This window comes from Sphaeramia orbicularis, chromosome 19 (genome assembly GCF_902148855.1).
Source record: "Sphaeramia orbicularis chromosome 19, fSphaOr1.1, whole genome shotgun sequence".
Lineage (NCBI taxonomy): Eukaryota > Metazoa > Chordata > Actinopteri > Kurtiformes > Apogonidae > Sphaeramia > Sphaeramia orbicularis.
The window spans coordinates 20,148,789-20,156,170 of NC_043975.1; the positions used below are offsets into that span (position 1 = coordinate 20,148,789).

General features: G+C 34.8%; 1 protein-coding gene across 4 annotated transcripts in view; it reads right to left on the reverse strand.

Annotated features, from left to right (window-relative positions):
- The window catches only part of caskin2 (CASK interacting protein 2), a 79,366-nt gene extending 77,008 nt beyond the window's left edge, over positions 1-2,358 (reverse strand). For all 4 annotated transcript variants that reach the window (XM_030121389.1, XM_030121388.1, XM_030121387.1 and 1 more), the window contains exon 1: positions 2,261-2,358. The gene's annotated coding sequence lies outside the window, so the exon portion shown is untranslated. The remainder of the gene's footprint in view (positions 1-2,260) is intronic.
- Positions 2,359-7,382: the final 5,024 nt, after the last annotated feature.

Below are 7,382 nucleotides of genomic sequence, written 5' to 3' on the forward strand. Positions count from 1 at the left end.
TATACTTCTACCTCATTGTAAACCAGGAAAAACCCTGCAAGCACAGAACAACTGAGCGACATGAAGACAGAGTGAAATTCTTCTGCACCTCAAAAGCATCACAAGACACCTTTTCATCTCATCAGACAGAACAAACCCACCTTCACGCATTATCTTTTTTTTTTCTGTAGCAGCTCTTTGTGCTGCGAGTTCATGGCATCCTGGGAACACTTTGCAAGTCAAAACCTCAAGCAGGCTATCATGTCTACCAGCCTATTTAAGGCTGTTCGAGAGATACTTCAGTTATTCCTCATGCCTACTATGTGATCATAGGGCAGTGTGTAGCCCAGCAGCAGATGCCAATGCATGTTTCTCCACTGACACATGATCTAAAACCAGCCAGGCTCCCTGCCAGGTTGTAAACAACTGCATAGCACTTCACTAACATGAGCCAGAATGTAAACAAGGAGCACATAACAGGCCTGTTGGCTCGAATCTAGAGCATAGAGGAGTATACCAGCACACTTTAGTGGACATGGAGATGACTTTCTTAAGCAATCGTGGGTGACAGGTGTAACAAGTGTAGATAAATCCTCCAATCAGCACTAGGCTGTAAAATAACCATTGCCAGATCCCACAGTGTCAGTGTCCTGTAGCCTATAATTAACCCATAAAGACCCAAACAGCCACCAGTGACCAAAAGCATTCACTGATCTAAACTGTTTAATACCTGTTGATCCACTTATTCTATCAATACATGCAAATAATTGGTGTGAAATGGAGTTTTAAAATGCAGCTTTAAATCACATTCAGATATGACTCATTTGGAAGTTCAGAGGCTCTGTAGTTTAGAGCTGCAACCAATTAATCGACTCAAAGTGTTAAAAAAAAAAAAAAAAAATCATTCAACCACAATTCTCCTGAATCCAAGCTTTGTTTCCTTCATTTCTCTGCTGTTAAACATTGGTTCCACTGTTGTGTTTCACACGGACGCTTATTGTGATGCACAAAGAAGCTTCAATTCAAAAAAACTGCAATAGAATATCTCCCTTCAATCAATTCAAGTCGATTAATCCAATCGGGACTTTTGGCATTGACTTCAAGCACCTAGTCGATTAATCGGTCGCAGCTTTACTGTAGTTACCATGGAAACACCGTCATCTTCTACAACATCGATTCACCAGCCAAACCCATAGAGTTGGATCAACGACAGTGGATGGACATACTTGTTTTTACATTCAGTTATTGATATCTTTGCTGAGAAAGTCACTTTTTTGTTAGTTTTTTTCAGTTTCTGATATTATAACCTTTGAATTTATGCTAAGTTTTCATGAACACCTACACGATCGGTGAATTAAATAAAGGAAAAGACATGATTTATATTGAAATATGCAAAATACAGATAATATTATGTTTAAATATGTTTATGCATTTGGCAGACGCTTTTTTCCAAAGCAACTTACAGGGGAAAACCAATCAAATCACTCAATCAATCAAATTTTATTTATATAGTGCCAGATCACAACAAAAAAGTTATCTCATGACACTTCATATATAGAGTTGGTCAAAACCAGACTCTAAGCCAATTTACAGAAACCCAACAGAATATTATGACCACAAATGGTGATAAATCACTTAAAAATGGTTAAAAATGTAGAGAAAAATTCATTAGAAAACAGTCACAGGAGTAGTACTGGGTCTTTGTGGGTTAAGAAAGGATTATTTTAGTTGATAACAAGTGAAAATAATATTACATATCTAGATAAGACATCACACATGTTTTCCATTACACACTACATTTACATACACAGCATTTTACTGCAGTCAAATTACTTCCATGCACAAGTTCTGGAATTGTTTCTTACTTTTTCATTGTTATAAACTATACAACACATTCTTCAAATAAATAGTGTCAGGTAAAAGTAGTTTAAAGTTAGTATTTGTTGACAGTTTGGTGAATGTGTCTGTTCTGTTACTCCACATATGTGAGCTTTATGAAGGAGCTGCACAGTTATTGGAGTCTTAAGCTTCTTCTGAACACAGATAGTCAATTTTTTTTTTTGCCTTTTGGTCACATTTTTTGAGCTTAAATAAATCATTGAAGTTCTCTTTACATTTAAGCTCCTCACATTTGCGAACTCTTCCAACTGTCAAGGTGTTCACGCAAAGTAGACGGAACCTGAACGCATCTGTAACGCGACGTAAACTGTGTAAGTTCAGATTTTTACCAGTTCAGTGAATTAATATGTTTAAAGAAGTAAGAAGTGAGGAGTTTACTCACCTGAACAGACAGGACAGTGCAGGTGCTGACAGACAAATGCGCTCCGGAGTCAGTTAGTTTAGTGTCTGCGTCTGGACTGACGGCGGGAGACGTGCGACGCAACGTCAAATGGAACCAAGGACGTCATCTACTTCCGGTACAAACCTTCAAAATAAAAGCCTAAATTGCTGTTTCTAATAACACTGGGTTACAAAAAAAAAAAAAAAAAAAAAAAAGTTTAGTGCAAGTTGTCTTGGGTTTTTTCATCTGAATTAGGACCATTTTGCACCGCTAAATCCAAAAATGACATATGTTTTTCTCAATCAGGTCAGGTTTTTTTTGCTAATTTGATTTTGAAAAATTTGATCTTCTCACAAAATTGATTACATTTTTGTGACTTTATCAGTTGATTTTTTTTTTTTATATACAGGGTGGGGAAGCAACATTTACAATATTTTGAGGCAGGGATTGAAAGACAGTGTATGACCAATTAGTTTATTGAAAGTCATGAGAATTTATTTGCCACAAGAAAATTTACATAATAGAAAATGTTTTTATTCTATGTGTCCTCGTTCTCTCTCAATAACTGCCTTCACACGCTTCCTGAAACTTGCACAAGTGTTCCTCAAATATTCGGGTGACAACTTCTCCCATTCTTCTTTAATAGTATCTTCCAGACTTTCTCGTAATAGTTTTGCTCATAGTCATTCTCTTCTTTACATTATAAACAGTCTTTATGGACACTCCAACTATTTTTGAAATCTTCTTTGGTGTGACGAGTGCATTCAGCAAATCACACACTCTTTGACGTTTGCTTTCCTGATTACTCATATGGGCAAAAGTTTCTGAAAAGGTATGGATAATAGTGTTAGGTATGATTATGACATCAATATATGTTTGGTTTCAAAACAATTGACGTAGTGCCAGCTGGGAAAAAACAACTAAGTGTTCATCGTAAATTTTGCTTCCCCACCCTGTAGTTCTCACCCAAAATAGGTTTTAAGAGAAAAAAAATCATTTTCTAACAGGATTCCTGTTAGGTACAATGGTGTATTCATCGCAGAAGTAGCAGAATACGTCAGGCTTATTTTTGCAAGACCTTCTAGTCGAAGCCATTTCATTCACCTGTAATATTAAAAAAAACCATTAATCATAAATTGGCAAAAGTAAAATCTTCAGAACTCGTTTATTGCAAGAAATATGAAAGAATTTTGTATCATATGATGTGAAAATGCCCATAAATGTAAGCAAAAATGTTAAAAAGCCAATATGTAGCATAGTTCAGAAAGTTGACCTGATTGAGCAAAATTAATGTGATTTTTGGATTCAGCACACCAAAATTATCCTAAATCAGCTCAAAAAACTTAAACAATAAATTTGTTGTTGATCAGTGTAATCTATAATGGAGATGTCAAACATGCGGCCTGGGGGCCAAATCTGGCCCTCCAAAGGGTCCAGTCCAAAGGATTGAAAGGAGTTTTATTTGACATTCCATCACAAGAAAGAGAACAAAACTGGTTTCTGAGGACCCGTATTTGCCATATGAATAAAATAAATAACTAATAAATTAATTAATACTTTAAAAACGACTAAAACTAAGGCTAATTTAAAATCAGTAAAACATATGTCTAAAATTACACTTTAAAATACCTACATAAAAATAATAGCACATATTTACGACCTAACCTAGCCTATACACAGTAGACACTGAAGTACAGTGCAAACAGCAGAGTGAAGTGCAAAGAGGCAGTGCAGTAAGGTGCAGTTAGGTATTTGTGTAACTGTCCCTTGGGTGAGAGGCTACAGAGCAGTGTCTGAGTTCAACAGCCTCACCGCTGTTGGAAAGAAGCTGTTTTTTAGTCTGGTGGTCCTGCTCTGGATACTCTACAGCCTTCTTCCTGAGGGAAGAGGGACAAAAAGTGCGTTTGCAGGGTGGGTGGGATCTTTCATGATGCAGTTGGCCCTCTTTCTGCACCTGGAAATGTAAATGTCCGGCCCTTGGGATGAATTTGTGAAACGTTAAAATGACATTATAAAAGATAATAATCATTTTAGTTCAGGGGCCACACTGACTAATTCAATTTCAAGTGGGTCAAATCAGTAAAATACTACCATAATATCCAATAAATACTCACAACTCCAAATTTTTCACCTTGTAAATGTAAACACTTTAATGTATTTACACCAAAGCAACATTAAATTTCCAAAAATGTGAATAACCTGAACAAATTACAACCTGAAATGTCAATTTTAACAATATTCTGTCTGTTACTACATTTTTTGTGTATTTGTAGATCCACTGTGATCTATAAGTCATAATGTACCCATGTAAATGATAAATTGAAGCAGCATATTGTTAAAATTACATTTTTTTTTTTTTTCAATTTGTACATGTTATTCACAATGTTTTAACAAATAGTTTGTTGATGTAAACATTTTCATCATGTAATTTTACTTTTTTCACTCTAAAACACAGAGAAAACTTTGGAGTTGACATTATTTATATATTATTATGTTATTGTTTTCCTGGTCCGGCCCACTACAGACCAAATTTGGCTGAATGTGGCCCCTGAACTAAAATGAGTTTGACACCCCTGATATATAATATGGTTGGAACTGATCGATTTGTACCCTGCCCCCTGAAAGGGAAGCAAGGATATTGTTTTTGTTTGTTTGTTTGTTTGTTTGTTTGTTTGTTTGTTTGTTTCTTTCTTTCTTTCTTTCTTTCTTTCTTTCTTTCTTTCTTTCTTTCTTTCTTTCTTTCTTTCTTTCTTTCTTTCTCCACCATTATATTTTGGGAAAAATAGGTCAAAGCTTATGAATTTTTAATTATTTTATTTTATTTTATTTTATTCCCCATTTACTTATAATGGGCGGAATTTCACATAACCGTAGCAGTAAAACTATTGGTTGAATTCATACCAAATTAGGTTTATAGATTGCCAGTGACCCAGAATAGATGTGGTTACATTTTGGGGAAAAGTAGGTCAGAGTTCAATTTTTTCCCCTCCCATGTACTTATAATGGCCAAAATTTGAAATTTCTATAAGAACATCAATTTTGTTTCAGTTTACTTCAAAGTTGGCAAATATATAGAGGCAATTGATATGCTGACAACACCACACTTATAGACATGATGACATCAGCTGGATCGATGCCAAAATAAGCTACAATACGTGCGAGGAGCGGAGTCTGTTGTGCCTGGAACCACTTGTTATTATTACATGACTTGGAAATATTTTTGAGGTGACTTCTCTATATGTATTCATGCAGTTATTTGTCACAATTTATTTTTTTTAATCCTCTGCCTTTTTCAGGGGGAATCAGATATTTGTCTTTATGGAATTTTCTAAACATATTGACGTTCATTTGTTTAGTATGTTTTGCTTGTTTATTAATTACAAACACTTCATTTGTTTTTAATAATTGTTCCATTTTAAGCCTGTGGTGATTCAAACAACAAAACCTCTAGTGAACATTTAAAAAAAGTTCTTTTTTTTAATCTTTAGAATAAGTACTGATATAATATCCATATGCATAGATTTGTCTCTGTTACAAGATAAAACTGAAACATACTGTATAGGATAAATGAAAACAGTATTTAAAACCTTGATTTTGTCTTGAATTTGATACATACTGGATTAATCATTAGTGTTTTACACCTAATTTTACTCCACAATTGTTAAAAGTTCACACTCAAAATGGACTTTTAATTGTATGAGCCATTTAGTTCATATTTTTGTGAGATTTTATCAGAATACACAATGTTACTCTGTATTTTGTTGCTTGTCAGTAAAGAGAATAAGAGACAGATAATGCGTTCATCACAACCCTGCAATCAGAACATGGATTGGGGAATTGCACAGTAATATATCTGGAATTAATGTTTGTGGAATACAGCTTAAGATAAGATAATAAAATAAAAATTATAAAAAACATTGACAAATATAAAGTCGAAACAGTAATAATAAATACATAGGGAAATATGTATATAAGAGCAAAGTATGGAGTATTAAAACAATTGTGTCACCTTGCTATGGAATATGTACTCATAATATGCATATGAACTGCACATTTTAAGAAAAAAACTTAGCAGAAGATGGTTTCAATCCATCAGCCTCTGGGTTATAGCAACATTTCGCTTTCATTTCATTTAATTACTCTCCCTGAAACAGTCATGCGATAATTAATACATGAAGTAAATCAGTTGATTAAGAAACGCAACTGTGACTTGATTGTGGAGGGATTCATGAAATATCCTGCTTTCATTTATACATTAAATAGTCGCAAAGCTGCTTTTATTTTGAAGATAAAATTACACAACTTCCTGTATTATTCAGTCTGTCATGGTCTAAATTCTGTCCAACTTTACAGAGGTGAGTGAGGTAATCCAGGACTGTCCGGATCACACTGTTGTAGCAAGAAAAGAAAGATTATTATTATGGTAATGGAAATGTGGCAGTTTAATGTGTTGTAAAATAACAAACCGTGGCCGATTTAAAGGACTTTTTTTTTTTTTTTTTTACATTACATAAAGTATCCCATGAAGTTGAAAATGCAGCAGAATTACCTCCACTTACCTGTCCTATAACTGCATGGATGATCCATGAAACTCGTACTGCATCATTCATTTGGACCACCTCTAATCCACCCACTGCTTCATGGACCCTCAGGAGTCCCAGCAGGGCTCTGGGAATCCACGCACGGAGCCGAAGCGGCTGTGTAGTAGTGACACCTGCCGGTAAAAGACACAAACTGCACAGTAATAACTAACAATGAGGCGTTTATATTTTTGCTCAGTGTATATTTGTATTTTTTCCCCTCCTTTTTTGTTGTATTAATATTTTTTCCTGCTACTTTTTTTTTGTATTATATTGGAGCAACTGTGACACAATAATTTCCCACATGGATTAATCAAATATTCTGATGTTCTGTTACTGCTGGGTTCATCTTAACCATACTCGGAGAAAGTATCAGACTGTGTAGAGCAGGGCCGTCAAACTCATTTTGGTTCAGGGGCCATATTCAGCCCAGTTTGATCTCAAGTGGGCCAGACCAGTAAAATAATGACTTAATAACCTATAAATAATGACAAAATCCAAGTTTTCCTTTTTATTTGAGTACAACTCCCCCCAATTAAAAT